This window comes from Haliotis rubra, unplaced genomic scaffold, assembly GCF_003918875.1.
Source record: "Haliotis rubra isolate DU_JTF1 unplaced genomic scaffold, ASM391887v1 Scf118, whole genome shotgun sequence".
Classification (NCBI taxonomy): domain Eukaryota; kingdom Metazoa; phylum Mollusca; class Gastropoda; order Lepetellida; family Haliotidae; genus Haliotis; species Haliotis rubra.
In genome coordinates, this window is record NW_025765092.1 from 1,117,536 (window position 1) to 1,136,684 (window position 19,149).

Genomic DNA, 19,149 nt, shown 5'->3' on the forward strand with positions numbered 1-19,149 from the left:
CACAACGTCACAACTAGACACGACGTCACGCGTCTATTGTACCAAAAACGGGTTGTACACTTGGACCGCCCGTTTTTTACTGCTTTTCCGATCTCCCGCCCGTCCTGAATTTTCATTTCGACATGAAATAATAAAAAGTTTTCTTGTCTTAGTTTTCCACGTCACTGTGATGCGAGTGAGTGAGTTTCGTATTACGCCGCACACAGCAATATTCCAGCTATATGGCGGCGGTCTGTAAATAATCGAGTCTGGACCAGACAATCCAGTAATCAACAGCATGAACATCGATCTAGGCAACTGGGATACGATGACATGTGTCAGCTAAGTCAGCGAGCCTGACCATCCATCCGCCTCTTACGACAAACATGGGTTGCTGAAGATCAATTTCTTACCAGGATCTTCACGGGTACGCCACTGAGAAGATTTATACCCTGATGTGATAGAAAAGGCCCTTACCCTTGATCTTTCTTTATCTACATTTAATAAAAGAATGTTGCCGAAGCAAAGCGACGCAAGTCTGTACTCAAAACTATCACCAAATGATCTACATTTTGAAATGTTATGAAACATTACATGCAATTAGTGAATAAGATATTTGAAATTATTAAAGTTTTATATCGTTTTACGGCCGCCCTCGGTATTACTGGTGGAGGAGGAGTGAGTGAGTGAGTGAGTGAGGTTTCATGCCTCTTTTTAGCAATATTCCAGCAATACCACAGCTGGGAACCAGATATGGGCTTCACACATTGTACCCATGTGGGGAATCGAACCCGGGTCTGCGGCGTGACGAGCAAACGCTTTAACCACTAGGCTACCCCACCGCCCCGGAAGTAAATAAGAAACACATAAAGAAATTACGGATGAATTTGTAGGGAAGATGCGCATCCCCCCTTCCACCACACACATACACACCTAACCGAGTTGGGGCTGATGATGAATGATAGCATCGAATAAAACGTTTGTATTGTCTAGGGAATGTTCATTCTCAACAAAATAGGAAGCGAAAAATTTTGAATTAGTATCCAATAAATGTAATTTGCAAACCTGATATGCACATTTTCGTTTAAAACTTGACTTCAAAGTAATAGCTCTGATAAGCTTGCTGATATTCTGCCTACATGTGATGATTATCGGGAGTAAGAAATACCAGACCACGGCTCTGTTAAAAACAAATCGATCCATTCGGTTTTTAAATTCGATGTGTATTAGACACCGTAGTCAGCAGTAACGAAAGTGTAAGTAGTTAAGGCTGGGGAATCGTTGTATCGAGCGCACCTGTTGTTGATAGCATGATGACGTCATGGTGTAGATAGTCAAGTCAGAGACAAGTCTGTTGTTGTGGCATGAGTGATATTGAGTGTAGTTTTACCAGAGTTTTGCAATATTCCAGCAATATCACGGCGGAGGAAACCAGAAATGGGCTTCACACATTGTACCCATGTGGGGAATCGAACCCGGGTCTGCGGCGTGACGAGCAAACGCTTTAACCAACTAGGCTACCCCACCGCTCCTGTTGCAGCATGAGGACGTCGGGAAGGCTGTAGATAGTCGAGTCAGAGACAGGGAGTATGGAGTGGACGAACATAAGGATAGGTTTAAAATATAATGAACTATGTCTGAAATAAAATTCTTCACACAGATTTAAAGTCAAGGTTCACTTAGAGAAATGAATATCTACAAGCAGTGTAAACGTATATAGAGAGACGTATATACAGAGTTACCTGCCTTGTCGGTTGTGCCGAAAGCCAAAAGCGAGCGGAAGCAGGAACAAAACGCTTCGCCCTGGGGTAGCGCTATGTCTCTGAAAATATATAATCTTTAAGACACAAATAACTTTTTTAAAACTGAACTGGAGCCCCTTGTAGGTGGGAGATTCTGAACACGAAGCAAATCTAGACTTGCTTTATTTAGGGCATTCGCACTACAGTGAGGGCTGAATGGAAGGAAAAATAGTATGGTTCAGGGAGAGGCAGACTAGGTTCGGTCTAGTCTTGCTAGTCTACTGAATGGAGGTATAGTATTTCTATCTTATAATGATCATTGCCAGAAAAGCGGACAGTAAGCCAGTCTTTACGGGGACAACTTTTGTTATTATTCATGTAATCAAGGCATTACTATTTTTAAGAATATTTATTACCTTGGAGACTTGTGCAAGTCTAATTACGGTTGCATTATCCCTGCATTACAAACATGTGCTCACATTTAGTTAATTAGCTGCATGTAACTTTTCTGTAGTTTTTCTTCCTATTTGTCAGCCTATAACTTTGCCAATGACCTCACGGCCTCCGGCAAGCTGTTTCGCGAACATTCCTTGTGAATTAATCCACGTTAATACTAAGTGCCAACCACGAGAGTCCGTGTTGACATCGTACCTTGTACACGGAGTCTGACTGATCTGCCGCTTGTGTGCAACTCGACAAGACGCCGACACAACACCGTCGCCACGAGAAACCACAGTCTACATCTCTGTCAAAGGTTAATTCACGTTAATTCCAAATTTAAAAATTGACGTCATCCGATACGGAGGGAGGTATTTATCACAGCCGGGCATCCCGTATTCCAACATCCCCAATGGCGAGCACGTGAAACATGGCCGCGTGTGTAAGATCCGACAGGTTTTTCACATGAAATCGAATATTGTCGGTTATTCGTGAAATTAATTGAAAATTGGGGACCCCCGTGTGGCGTATCCGACGTCCACTGTGCAACGGATGTGCAGTGGTCCCAGAAACGCTCAAAATGGCGCCATTCAGCTAGTCGACGTATATCGTTGTCTCTTTTTGGAGTGTCACTCGATGCGCAATTCGCCAATATTGTGTTGTTTTTAGTCAGCGTTCGACCTCTGACCTTTCTCCCAATGGATGGAGATTGTGAAGGTAATGCTGTTGACCAGTTAATTAGTATGTTATTATGAGAGGGGGAAAATAACCGCATGCTCATAGAGTGATAAAGAGTGTTTGTGATTTCCCTGGTTGGATCCGGGACTTCGAAGCTTGTCACGCACTTTCAGTTCACAGCATTCATCAAGTTCATTTCTTACGTATCCTTACGTCATCGCAATAATGACGCCTTTTTACACGCGTACTGAGGATTTGTCGTAAAAGGTCAAGCAGTGTGATTAGGTTTATTGCCTTAACTGCATTATCTGATATCAGAGAAAGATGTCTCCTTATATGGAGCGAGAAATGGTCACGTGCTGGTAAATTATTCAAATGGCGGAAATAATGGCGAGTCGCGGGTTTTTCGTCGTTGTTAGGTGTTGTGTAAGCTTCTTCTTACAACCTTTGTTTGTTGTTTAATTTGGTGCTGTGACATTTTCTATTTGTAAATAATAATGTAACGAATAGATATGTTTTGAAAACATTATTTGAGCTTTGTACATAGAATGTGTTTAGATACCCATGGGCTCGTCGCTATATGGCTGAATTAATGGCGATGCGACATAAGACCCATCTCAACTCAACTCAACTCTTCTTACAACCAAATGACAGGAATAGGGATCATTTATAGTAAATACCTATATTCTTGCGGCATTGACTACTTAAATTTTCATTTTTCGTGAAAGTTGAACTGACTTGAACGTTTAATGTATAGGGTGTATTTGCTGTGCTTCAGTATAAATGAATTGCCATAGGCCACGCAATTAATCAGACGTCTTTGAAGAACTGCTGTTTGAAGTTTTTTGGGGCCTGCTTGGACTTCAAGCAGAGGAATCAGTGGACCACAAAGACGCTGTGTGAGATGGAGATAAGAGGAGGGGGAGGGAGGAGGGCAGGAACAGGAGGGGGGAACTGGGGAAGGGTAAATGCTCACTAATGAACTGAAGAACCGTGTCTTGATGCCTAGAAATACTGAAAATAATTAAATAGTAAATTTACGACTTTGGCAGAGACATTAATAACTACAGATTTTAGTTTATGTTTGTCGGTCATTGGCCTAGTTGTCATTGGTCAAGCAGAAGAGGTAAAAGAAGATAAGTGAGAATAAAATATGAAGAAAAGGATGAGTGATATCGATTGGGCGCTGCTTTGAAATTAATATGTTAACTGGAATAACAGACATTAGGCCTCCTAGAGTTAACAAATACATATTTTATTTCAATCTGAAAGCGGAAGGGTGAGCGTGCTTGTCTGTGGTTTTACGTCTCTTTTAGCAATATTCCAGCGAGATCACACCAGGAATTGGTTTTACGCATTGTAACCATGTAGTGAATCGAACCTAGGGCTTCGGCAATACGAACAAACGCTTTACTACAAGGCTTACCCCAGCACCAAAAGCTGATATACTCTTTGGGTTTAACAAGCTGACATACTGGATTCAACAAGCTGATATAGTTATAATTTGTCTGATATACTAGCTGGGTTTAAAGAGCTGATTATATCATTGGTATAGTTGGAATATTATAAGAGACTTTCTTGTGAAAGTGTTTTGCCAAACATTCAGTTTGTTCCCACAGTATAAGCTCCTGGTCACCATTTTATTCGCTCCAAATATCTGGGTGAGTGAGTGAGTTTAGTGTTACGCCGCACTCAGCTATATGGCGGCGGTCTGTAAACAATCGAGTCTGGACCAGACAACCCAGTGATCAACAGCATGAGCATCGATCTGCACAATTGGGAACCGATGACATGTGTCAACCAAGTCAGCGAGCCTGACCACCTGATCCCGTTAGTCGCCTCTTACGACAAGCATGGGTTACTGAAGGCTCATTATAACCCGGACCTTCACGGATCGCGAAACATCTGGATATACTAATGTGAATAGATTTAGGTCTTTTTTCTACCATTGGGGAAACTGTTTGCTTGTTGTTTAACACCGCACACAGCAATAGTCCAGCTATAGCACAATGATCTGCAAATATTCGAGTCTGGACAAGACAATCCAATAGTTGAATTCATGAGCATCGATCTACACAACCATTTGTCACCTCTTACGGCAATCATGAGTTGCTGAAGACCAATCTAACCCGTATCTTCACAGGGGAGACGTACACATGAGTTGCTGAAGACCAATTCTAACCCGGATCTTCGTGGGTGAGACTCACGCATGAGTTGCTGAAGACCAATTCTAACCCGGATCTTCGTGGGTGAGACACACGCATGAGTTGCTGAAGACCAATTCTAACCCGGATCTTCACAGGGGAGACGTACACATGAGTTGCTGAAGACCAATTCTAACCCGGATCTTCGTGGGTGAGACACACGCATGAATTGCTGAAGACCAATTCTAACGCGGATCTTCGTGGGTGAGACACACGCATGAGTTGCTTAAGACCAATTCTAACCCGGATCTTCGTGGGTGAGACACGCACCTGAAGACATGAACCCGTCTGCTGAAGACCAATCTAACCAATTCGCGGATCTTCGTGGGTGAGACACACGCATGAATTGCTGAAGAGCAATTCTAACGCGGATCTTCGTGGGTGAGACACACGCATGAATTGCTGAAGACCAATTCTAACCCGGATCTTCACAGCGGAGACGCACACATGAGTTGCAGAAGACCATACCCAACCCGGATCTTCATGAGAAACTGAAGACCACAGGTGTGGTGCTGACAAACATGTAAACATAACGATGACGAACTTGTTTCAGCACAAGAATGTGGTTAAAACCAGTAAACTTTCATACCCGGTCAGTTTCTGTTAATCGAATCTGACCCATACAAACCGGGTCGATAACAATGATCCACATCAAAGGGGAACGCTGACACGAATCATTCTAGCACCTCACCACCCGATCCTAGTCTGTCTCACAGTCCCTGAACCACATTATTTTCCCTACTGCCTAGCCCTCCCTGCAATACTAAAGCCCTACATGAAGCAAGTCTAGACTTCCCCAGGTTCAGGAATTTCCCATCTCACTGGGGCTCCTTTTGAATTTAAATGGGTCTATATTTGTTCCTTCCAAGGTCGCCCACGGACAGAAAAGGAGCGTGTGTCTGGCACCGCAGCGAACATGGTACACGTGTATGAGCGACACACAGACTGGGTCTGTTCTCATGATACTCAGCGAACTTTACCTTGTATCTGGGCGGGTGCTAACGGAAGGGGGTTACAGGCTAACTTTTCCGCTACAACCTGGTGTCATCACTGATTTTCAATGGTAAATTCGTATATTACTCATCCATATTCGTTTTTACGTTGACTGGAATCTGTTTACAAGGATAATAGAGACTGGTCATTCCTTGGCGTACACTGACAAAATGGTTTCATAAATTGAACTCGATTTAAACCTTCATGTGGACTTTGCTCTGGATTGTGATATGTCTGTACACATATTACTTCAATATCTTCTGTATTTCATTATGTTTACACACATCCCTCTATGTACAACTTTATGTAGACTAAGGCTTAGTCTCTGAATATATATAATTTTGATAGTAACAAACAAGCCCATTTATATTGAAAAGGAGTCCTAGGGAGACCAGAGATTCGGAACCTGAGGAAATCTAGACTTGCTTTATTTAGGGCTTTAGCACTGCAGAGAGGGCTTGGCAGTAGGGAAATTAATGTGGTTCAGGGACTGTGAGACAGACTTAACTTAATGCTATAGTAGTTTGTAGAGACGTTGTGCCCTGTCGGGGTGTTCGCATAATAAAATATCGTCTTCTTCTACCAGAACCTGTCAAACGACTGCTCACCATAACCATTATAGACGTGTGGCGTTAACTGCGATCGGAAGTACGCCACAAGCAGTGCATGCTGGGAGATGTGGAGCAAGACTGATGGTGGAAAGTGGGGAGCTGACATGTGACTCTTGGTACTCACGTAGGTATGCCCAGTCACGTACGCTCCCAGCAGGAAGGCCTTATCACAAGTGCAAGCAATTTTAAAATAATTTGCAGAATGTTTTGTTATTAATGCATGTGTCATTTTTTAGGTCAAATTGTTAGGTCTATGCAGTGCATCCGTGGAAAAAGCATGCGCCATGCATTGTTGTAGCTTTATGGCAATTTCACTAAGAAAGTAAAAGTCTGAAGACAGAAAATGACAGTTGGTGTCCTGCGTGCATGGAACTCAACTGGCAAGGTCAGACATTTACAGCTCTGTCGTTGTCAGGGCGTAATGTACCTAAAGAAACCGAGTGTTTGGTTCAGGGAGACATACATAAGCTATTATTCGTAAACAAGTTTGAGCTTAAACGACATGGCCACAGACAATGGCTGTTATACGACTCTCGCGTATAAAAAGAAACCAGGGAAATAGCTGTAATTTGTAGCCACTGCTCCGCTTCTGTAAGCGACAATGATTTCAACACGATTTTGCTAGGGAGTCGAATTGACAGGCTCTTGTACTATAAGTGGCAAATGGATTTGGTGGTAGTTTTTGGTAGAGAGTGAGTTTAGTTTTACGTCGCTTTAAGCAATATTCCAGCAATATCACAGCGGGGACATCAGAAATGGGCTTCAGGTTTTGTACCCATGTGGGGAATCGAACCCAGGTCTTCGGCGTGAAGAGCAAACGCTTTAACCACTAGGCTACCCCACCGCCCCGTTTGTAGTAGTAGTAGTAGTAGTAGTAGTAGCGGTAGCAATAGTATTAGTAGTAGTAGCGGTAGCAATAGCATAACAATGACAACAGTACGTAGTAGCGGAAGATGAATCTGTTGAAGTAGTAGTATTGGTAGTAGAAGTGGTAGCAGTAGTTACAGTCCCTTCACAAGCTACAACACGCCATCTTGTGATGACAATGCCTGGGTTGTTGGGGTAAATGACCTCGAATATGTTGCACACACTCCCATGTCATACAGTGAACAAATATGGAATGAATTATTTCATTATTTTTAAGTATTTTTTATCAGCCTGGTGTAACCGACATTTTCAGACAGCATGACTGGTTGGGGGTCGATCCAAGGGCTAAAACAGAACGAAACGGATATCGAGAATTGGATGGTTGAAAAACAGAGTTCACCTGGAGTGCTAGCTTGGCGTGTGGTGTGCACAGCATCACAGTTGGGGTAACTTCAGTGCGTAGTATTGCAAATAAGCATCAAATAATCAACACTGGGCAAATGCCGTACACCTAACAGATGGTTAAATTATGTCATCCAGGGAAAATAGTGCTTTCATTTCATGCAGACTAACAGTGCCGCGATCATATTACGAGAGTTGATTGATGAAGTTTAAGCGTCACATAAACAGACTGGACTTGAAGACATTATATCCTATACACATTGATACATATTGGCGAACGATGTTGAAGGACTTAAGGCCAAAACGTTCTTCGCCGTTTCTATGATGTCATCGTTCGGATCGAAATGTGTTCCAGCAAGATTCTCTTCACGTTTCGGATCACACGGAAGCCCAACGAAACTAGATCAGGGGAGGGGCGGTTGGGTAGCCTAGTGGTTAAAGCGTTCGCTCGTCACGCAAAAGACCCGGGTTCGATTCCCCACATGGGTACAATGTTTGAAGTCCATTTCTGGTGTCCCCGCCGTGATATTGCTGGAATATTGCTAAAAGCGGTGTAAACCCATACTCATTCACTATGTCAGGGGAACGAGGTGGGTCCAAAGGAGTTCAAATACACACAGGCGCCTTTTTGTCATGACCTGGAATGATTTAAAGCGGACACCTATTCACGTCCCTTTGTCTTTCATTCATTCAGGAATTGTCGCAAAAAGCCAGCACAGTATGTTTCATTTATTGTCTGGCCTTTTGGTAAATATTGTCCTAGAAAACCGAAGCTATAACCTTTCAAACTATAGTGGTGATGTCAAATACTTTCCGAGTTCTGATACTTGTTGCAAGAAGTTGTGAAACAAGTTTACATCAGAATCACAAATTGTTGCAAGAACCTTTGTAGATCAGCATCAAACAGAACTACATTAGCAAAATACCTGTTGTGTCTGGTCCTTTATGAGACGTCAGGGACTTTGGAACCTAAAGAGGTGATACATTCTTATCCCCAAAGTTTCTCCCTCCAGTGGAATGCTGCTAAACAAACAATATGACGCCTTGTCAGTGATCATATCGCGGATCACATCTTGTGTTCCTGTCACTGGCTTCTCTCGTACACGCCTAAAGTCTACTACCTACCACCTTTTAATGACGTGAGAAAGAGCATTCTTCCCTCGTGTTGTACTCATTATTTTCATGGACGTCCTTGGCGTTGATTCCTTTTGATACAATCACATTGTATTCCACAAATTTGTACGTTCGTGCTTTTTGACTGATTTCTTTTCACAGAGAAACAATTTGCTCAACTGGATTAAGTTTATGTGTGTGAATACACTACCACGACACCATGTTATGTCAACAAAGCAAATAGCGTTAGAGCTGTAAACAGCGTAAACAGCTGTTCACACCATCAACCATCTTAGCCAATAAATAGTGAATGTGTATGGTTTTACGACGCTTTTAGCAATATTCCAGCAATGTCACGGCGGGGGACACCAGAAATGGGCTTCACACATTGTACCCATGTAGGGAATCGAACCCGAGCTTCAGCGTGACGAGCCAACGCTTTAACCACTAGTCTACCCTACCGCCCCACACAATAAATACCATTCAGGATGCGTAGATGTGATACTGTAATCAGCATACAATTTAGATCAAGCCATCAGTAGAGGTAAATCGGGGTTAACGTCACGTTCGGGAGGAGTGCATTATATAGCGACATGCACGCACCTCTGTGTCAGACTCTAATTTATAGTCCGAAATAATGCGGGTTTTAGAGTCCTAGCCTGATATACCATGTAGCAGCGTAAGATGGATGTCCCACTCGGATAAACTATCCTGCCTACGAGCCGACCAGTCTGTGTTTGTTTCCCCGTAATGGCGAGCGTCAGGCAGGGTAATAACATGTACCATCTTTTTACGTCCTTTGGTACGACGGGGCCAGGGGATCGATTCACTGACATTCCACTTTTGTGAGTAGAAACTCTATCAACGGGACCACGGAGGAGGTTCCATGCGTTAGGTACTAAGATATTCAACATGCTATCTGTCAGCGGTATCACTTATTTTAACGCCCCTTTGACCCGTGTGTTATTTTCATAATCCTTCCTGAAATGACAGTCCATTTTCACGCATGCATTCCCCTAAACCGTAGGTTCTTCCCATGGTCCTGTCGAACTAAGAGTGACCTTCCCTGGGGCTCCCTTCAACATTTTTCTAGAGAGAAGTACTGTGAAGTACCAGCAAATACCCAGTACGAACCGCAGTAGGTATGTTTCACCTGCCATTGTCACTGACTAGCTAGACAGGTGCGCGATAACGGTTGATAGATGTATTTAATTCAAAACCTGGCATTCATACAAGTATGTATGACAATTGTTTGACACCCATTCAAAACATCTCAAAAGAAATTTGAAAGAATTTAATTTCGAAATATCACCTCCCGTGGAAACCATTCGAATCCGTTCCTTATCAGTTTTGGATACAGTGCGAATAATTACCCTTTTCCGTTTGTGAGAGAACATTGTATAAATCTGTTTGTAAGCTACTGGTTGTAGGGAGGGCCTAGCGTAATTCCTCACAATAGCCGTAACATGGCAGCGTTAGAACTCCTCGAAAATTGATATTTACCTTTGGCCTACAACGATTCATGAAAACTCAAAGTCTGTCCAAAATTGGTCTTTCTATAGTAATTTATACACCAGCATGTCATGTTGGACAAAGGCCTGAGCGTTAACATGACCCAGGAGCCCAGTCAGCTCGGTGTAATATCATTTTCCAGGTAGAAAAGACTGGTTTAATATCAGCGGGCGAGACTTGACCCTGCGCTAGGGTCGCGACAAGGGCGGTTGCTAGCTCCGTGTTTTTTTAATAGTTTATAGCCATCAAATGTGACGGGTATAGACGGATTCGTTGTTATAGTAATCAACAATGGGATTTTTTAGATTCTATGAGAAATTGTAGTGGATTATTATTATAAATTACATGGAAGGTCCTTATCATGTCAAAATTGAAAGTGTTTGATTTATTTTTGGTTTGGTGGAGTCTTGTGTTTCCAGTACAATTGATTAATAGTCGATACAGATTGCTTTTCTATGGTTGTCAAAGCAGCGCGAGGCAGGGCACCTGATCCAGGTGCAAGTTGAATTACACGAGACTAACGCGAATGTTATAATTAAACAGATCTTTTGTTAAGAAAATGATTGATTAAATTCATAATATTCCTGAATATCCTGTTTGCACAGATTTAACGAACAAGATATGACTCAGTTTTATATCATCAGTTTAACACTGTTACATATTAAATGTTTCATATTATAAAGTTGCGATGTGTCATCCATCAGATTTCCTCACTTCATATACAGGCATTGTACACATGTATTAGGGTAGTTAAAACACTGCTCAGGTTTCTCATTTATGTTCTACTGCACGTTGAACCTACAATTAGTGAGTGAGTGAGTGGGTGAGTGAGTATGGTTTTACGCCGCTTTTAGCAATATTCCAGCGATATCATGGCGGGGGGCACCAGAAATGGGCTTCCTGCAATTAGAAACCTGGATGAATATAAGACTCCTGTACATGTAAATAATGTAATGGTTAACCGATAGTTTGGTATATTGATACTATTGGTTAACTAACATGTGAATACATAATAAAAACCCGTGACGATCCGGGTTAGAATTAGTCTTCAGTAACCCATGTTTGTCGTAAAAGGCGACTAACGGGATCGGGTGGTCAGGCTCGCTGACTTGGTTTACACATGTCATCGTATCCTAGTTGTGTAGATCGATGCTCATGCTGTTGATGACTGGATTGGATGGTCCAGACTTGATTATTAACAGACCGCCGCCATATTGCTGGAATATTGCTGAGTGCAGCGTAAAACAACAAACAAACCACACAAACAAACATAATAGAGTGGGAGTGAGGAGACTGAACGACTTAGATAGTACTTGATGTGTGTGTGTGTGTGTGAGAGAGACAGTGCGTGCGTGCATGCGTAGGGACGTATGTATGTATGTGTGTATGCGTGTATGTATGTGTGTGTGTGTGTGTGTATGTTTATGTTTATGTGTGCGAGTGCGTGCGTGCATGCGTAGGGACGTATGTATGCATTAAATAGCAGCACCTCGCTTGTACTGATCTCAGCAACACCCTAAAGTAGTCTTTCTTGCAATATTTCTTTCCCCACCCTGACTGCAATGCTAAGGTCCTAAATAAATCAAGTCATTTCCTAAAGTTCAGGTTATGAATCTCCCACCACTCAGGGGCTCATTTTCAGTTTCAATAAAGTTCTTTGTTTCTGTCAAAATTACATATTTTCAGAGACCAAGCGTTAGTCTGCATTAAGGATAATGAGGTGAGCTTGGAGTCTCAGAACTCGCGGTCAGTGATTTTCAGTATTGTTCTTTGGGGCTTTTGTTGAGTGGAATACGATATATCGGCTTCACAGGTTTTACGTTCGTGACTTTCAGGGATCGGGTACACACACTTCATACATATTTCAACACCATAACTAATAATTGGTGACATGTAGTTCAACAAACCTACACAACTTCCCAATACGAATTGCCAAATCCCCAAACATCCCTCCGTTTCGAGAAAGACTTGATCCGCGCTTGTCCATATGGTCTTCTGCGTGACAATCCAACACTATCCGCTACGCTACCTTTCCAACCCCTTTTCAAATCACGCGTGTCTAGCCAGGACTTAATCAAGCCGTCTTAAACACAATAGCCAATTTCTAAAAAGACAGAAGTCCAATTAGGTTTTATGCCTTTTAATTCACCAAATACCCTAATTTCTAATGGTTTCAGAAATCACATTTTGATGTTCAAGGTCACCCTTTTATGTCAGAGTGTGATACTATGCGACGAGAGACATTTGACACCACGTGATCAATGTCTGTAACAACAGAATGACACCTGCCAGTCACCCGGATTAACCAAATCCGATCTTCCTCAAATACACATGGTATTCCCCCCATTGTCCACGTGTTTGGTCAACGACTGTTGCGACGAAATCAACAAACCCCACGATCCTTGCCGTGAAAGTCGATCCTCTATAAATATTTTATGACATATCGATTTAACAGATAAGAAGATGAAATACGTTTCTCTGAATAATGACAGAACTTGATACGATCACCAAGCAGAGCTCGTCTTCAGTCCTGATAGAACGGATTATAGGAATAAGCCTTGGTTCTCGTATAATATCTGTACATCCATGACAACCCAATATTTGTTTAGTGTTCATAACCCTATACTTCTACATATTCATAAATGTGTTGAAAAGAGCCTTGACATGTACAAATATTTTAACTTGATAGTATACTAATCGGTTTAAAATGAATAATGGGCAATTTCGGTGCATCACATGCCTCCCCCGGAACAAGGATCACGGTTTGTAAAGGAATTAAATCTATAAATTATGTATGAGTGGGTGTTTGCCGCTGAGGAAATATTTCTTCTCAATATAACTATCAAACGGTGTCTGTTAGCTCATATTCTGGTTTACAGTTTGTGTTCAGATTTGAGTAACTCTTGATGAAAACTTCAAAAGAATATTAATATTTAATGATGAGGTTTTTCTGATATAGGTTACATAGATACGGACGTAGAATAACACCGTGCAGACTCATGGAGTCAGTATGTACACAAAAGCTGTAATAAAACTCTTCGGGGCCTTTTAAGTCAGTAACGTTAATTAACTTTGTTAAACCCACGCTTCGCTATATTCGGATGCCTTGGTTGACACGTTTTCGAATCCCAATTAAGCAGATCGATGGTGCTGATCACTGGATTGTCTGGTCCAGACAGTGAGGGAGTGAGTGAGTTTAGTTTTACGCCGCACTCATCAATTTCCAGCTATATGGCGGCGGTAAATAATCGAGTCTGGACCAGACAGTCCAGTGATCAACAGTATGAGTATCGATCTACGCAGTTGGGACACGGTGACATGTGTCAACCAAGTCAGCGAGCCTGACCACCCGATCCCGTAAGTCCCCTCTTACGACAAGCATGGGTTACTGAAGATCAATTCTAATAAGATCTTCTCGCGTGATCATTTACAGACCGCCGCCATATAGCCGAAATATTGCTGAGTGTCGCGTTAAACAACAAACAAACAAATATATTCGGATTCAGTTTTTGACGATCACGTTAAGTTATCATGACTGGGACAGCTGAAACGAGTGGTTAAAAGAAAGAGCAATTCCATAGTTTCTGTGTTTTATGACACATGAGAAGATCACAGTTTTACAATCCGATCTCATTTTGTGTCGATTCTGGATCAGACAAGCCAGTGATCATGAGCAGCGTTACGACATCCGGGTACGATGCTGCACAATCAGCCACGTCATTAAGCCTCACCCTCCAAATGTACCGGTAAGTATGGATGCTATTGTACTTAATGCATACACTGGGCGGTGGGATAGCCTAGTGCTTAAAGCGTTAGCTCGTCACGCCGAAGACCCGGGTTCGAGTCCCCACATGGGTACAATGTGTGAAGCCCATTTCTGGTATCCCCCGCCGTGATATTGCTGGAATATTGCTAAAAGCGGCGTAACACTAAACTCACTCACTCACTCCTCACTAATGCATGTACACACTTGCAAGGCTTTTCTATTCATTCTTGGTTTTCGGGCTCGAAGCATTTCAGCCACCCGTCACCTCTTAATCCATGTCTTGACTCCTGCCTATCTCCTCAGAGCTGCGTCCCTTTGGGCCACCAGAAACCTACGACCGTGGGTTCGAATTCCGGTTCGCCCCGTCAGCACCATGCATAGTGTGGTGAGCAGTAAACGTGGAAAACATGCATCGCCTTGGCTCTTCCTCCCTCTCAAGCTTACTGGCCACGAACTACCATTACAACCGTTACCCTAGTCTGTCTCACAGTCCCTGAACCACATTATTTTCCCCACTGCCAAGCCCTCTCTGCAGTGCTAAAGCCCTAAATAAAGCAAGTCTAGATTTCCTCAGGTTCTGAATCTCTGGTCTCCCTGGGGCTCCTTTTCAATTTAAATGGGCTTGTTTGTTACTATCAAAATTATATATATTCAGAGACTAAGCCTTAGTCTACCGTTACCCTGGCGCTATACCGAACTCATTCATCCCCGTCATAAGTCACTTCTTGACTTGAGTGTGCATTATCATATGGCATGGAAGATGATTATGGACTATCGGACATATACACCGTTACTTAATGATGACAAATAATATAATGTGATAAATGCACTGAGATGTTACCGCTAAAATGTGAAAATGTCGTCAGCAAATAATGAATGTCATCAACATCCCTTCCAAACACACACACACAACCACCCCCACCCCCACCCCCTTTCACACACATCCCCTGCCCTTCGACATACATTTTGTAAAATGGGCTACATTGTAACCGGAACACATGAGCACATAATGTATATCGGCCCTGTTTATCTCTGTAGTCAGTATCTGATATCATCAGAAGTTACCATAGTTATATTAACACGCTTAAGTGCCTTTTGAGTCCGCAACGTAATTCAACTTTGTCATAAACGGCGTTTAGTTATATTCAGATGCCAGATTAGGCCATTCGTCAGAGGCGCCGCAATTAGCTCTGCAGAGTTGCGTCCCCTGTGGCCAGCCACTAGAAACCTATGACCGGAGTTTGAATTCCGGTTCGTCCCGATTATGATTCCAGATTTGTCAGCATGATGCACCAGGGTATGGTGGCGAGTAGTGAACATCTAAAACAAGCATGGCTTCGGGTTAAATGATTAAATCAGTCATAAGCAGCTCTCTCCAGTTGGCATACATTTCGTAACATGGGATTCATCTTGTGGACATTGTAACTGGAGCTTATGAACACTTAGTTGTTATCGTCCATGTTCATCTCTTCAGCCAGGCAAGCATATCTGATATCAATTGTGAGTGTGAAATATGAGCATTATCACATCTCAAATTTACGCGATGTCCCGCTATGGGTCGTGGATGACAGCCTCGTTGTCATCAGATCACGTGATCCGTCTCGCCTGACTTTGATATGTCAGGGAGAAGACTATAGGTCATATTCTTATCTGAACCCTTGACCCCAGACAAGAAAACCTAATAGCGATACAACTGATTGTGTCCCGCTGGTAACAAAAAGATGGACGAGGTATATGTCATGAATGTAAAATCGTTTGTCAGTTGTAACGAAAATGTTATCACGTTTAGTTCCCGTTTAGACTGTACCTTGTCGGCGGCAGTCTGAAATAACTGAACTGTGATAATGTATCTGATTTATGTTGTTATGAAAAATTGATATTGTCTTGACGAGCGTTTATAAATGAGAAAAGATAAATCTAGGATTACATCTGAAGTCACAGGTGGGATTGACAGATTTAAATGTTTTGGGATGACTTGGGGGGTTGATTTATTTATTTCAACTTTTTCATGCATTCGTACGAAAATTGGCACCTTTATCAAGCAAGGGATCACATCGGTGCAAACATTGGTACCCTTTATCAAGCAAGGGATCACACCGGTACAACCATTGGTACCTTTGTCAAGCAAGGGATCACATCGGTACAGACATCGGTACCTTTATCAAGCAAGGGATCACATCGGTACAAACATTGGTACCTTTATCAAGCAAGGGATCACATCGGTACACCATCGGTACCTTTATCAAGCAAGTCATCACAACGGTACAACATCGGTACCTTTATCAAGCAAGTGATCACATCGGTACAGACATTGGTACCTTTATCAAGCATGTGATCACATCGGTACATACATTGATACTTTTATCAAGCATGTGATCACATCGGTACATACATTGGTACCTTTATCAAGCATGTGATCACATCGGTACAGACATTGGTACCTTTATCAAGCATGTGATCAAATCGGTACAGACATTGGTACCTTTATCAAGCAAAGGATGATGACTTAAACACCGACGGCACTACCGTTATGAAGCAAATGATCACATAAACATAGATGCTGGAAAAATCAAGGGATCATACGGTAAAGATTGTCCATATAATTTATAATTTTCAACGTGATAGAAGGATTTCTGTTTAAGCACACCAAACACAAGTTTCACGTATGGTTTGATAACTGTGGTTACCCTAGCACGTCTAAACCGAAATTTTGTATCTAATTTAAAAAACATTACACACTTGAAACTTACAAAACCAATAGACAAAACCATCAAGAATATACATACATATAACATTGTATAAACAAGTTAAAAGAACGGATTGCTTTGTTATGTTACTTCAAGATTTTGAAAAAAGTGACAGAAAAATAGCCAATTAATTTTCATAACCATTCAGGAAGACCTCAACGATGCCGAACAAATGCGTGCAAAATGCAGCACTAATTAATTTACTTCTCTCAGTATGGGGTGCGTCTTTGAATGCTGCAGTTCCTGGCAGTCACCGGATATCTTATGTCCTCTGGCACACAGGGGGTGATTTGGGGAGAGGGGGATAGTTTTGAAAAAGGGGGCTCTTCCACAGGGCTGCGTCATATGTAAAGATGTTACTAAGATGAAAGAGGACTCGCAACGGGGGGTAATTACTGATAAGGAGCCAGCTCCTCACAGCATCCTACAGTTCACAGAAGTCAACGTAGCCAATGGCGATTTCTTTGAACAAGGAAACTCAATTTGTAGCCATTATGACTGATTATTTGCATTTGATGAGCGTCTCTGATTGGAATTAGGAAGATAGGCTGTTGTTTTGGATCACATACGACATGGATTTGTCACTGGCGATCATCTGTTTATTTCTGGGGACGTCACAGCTGTTCACCAACTGATGTTAATTTCAGAAATAGACATGGCAATAAACATCTGTCAGTCATATTCTGTGTTGCCTTTAAACTTCTTTGTTGGACTGTCCATCAATACAATCTGACATGAGGTAGATAATTTGATTGAAATTGTTTGTTGTTCAACGCTGACAACCTCTGAAGATGGGGAGGCGATTTATTGTTGAAATGATTAAGATGGCGGATGCCCACTAAGGTATCAATATGCTAGCTGTATCTGGGACTGACTGACTGACTGAGTGTGGTTTTACGCCGCTTTTAGCAATATTCCAGCATCACGGCGGGGGACACCAGAAATGGGCTTCACACATTGTACCCATGTGGGGATTCGAACCCAGGTCTTCAGCATGGCGAGCTAACGATTTAACCACTGGGCTACCACACCGCCCCGCTGTATCTGGAGTGATTATGATATCCAAAACTGGAAACAAACAAAATAATTAATAACATTTCTTCTTTATGCTGTATGAACTTTGCAAAACATGTTACTAATTTATATTTTTATATTTAAAGTAGGAAATAACGAAAATGACATTTTAGTTTAAGTTCACGTTTTAATATCTCAAACATATCACTGGCCCACATTTCACTTATGCATTTGAATGTATAAAACTCTAATGCTAACACTAAAATTTTGAAAAAAGTAATATACGCTATTCCCATTTTTGTTAAAAAAACACCAAAAATGCCACTGAATGCAGAAGTTAAAGATACCTAAGATAAACACATGCCGTACATTTTAAAAGAGTAAAGACTGAATATTTGAAATAATGAACTTGGGGACCATTTTCAAAATATGCTTTTTTACAAGATTGTACTCATAAGGTTCTTGTGGAGCCAGTTTAACAGATTTCCATTCAAGACCCTCAAAATACATGTAAGTATGTACACAAACGTAAAGCGACTTCAACAAAACAAAAAACAATATACCAACATTTAGAGTCTCTTGGCTCCTATTTAAAATATTTCATGAATGAAAGTTACAAACCCGGGGTGGTGGGGTAGCCTAGTGGTTAAAGCATTAGTGGTTGTCCCGGGTTCGATTCCCCACATTGGGACAATGTGTGAAGCCCATTTCTGGTGTCCCCCGCCGTGATATTGCTGGAATATTGCTAAAGCGGCATAAAACAATACTCATTCACTCAGTCACTAGGAACCATTTTCCCCGTTAACTGTGTTCATGTCAGAGGACCGCCTCCGTGGTGTAGTGGTTAGAGCGTCCGCCCGGAGAGCGGAAGGTCGCGGGTTCGATCCCCGACCGCGTCATACCAAAAGACGTTAAAATATGGTACTTGTTAGTCCCTGCCTGGCGCTCGGCATTAATGGGTACAACAAGAACTGGTCGGCTCGGAGTCAGAATAATGTGTCTAAGTGGGGTATTCATGCTTCACTGCGGCATGGTATCTCAGTGAGCTAGCACTATAAAACCAGCTTAAGTCTGGGCTAGTAC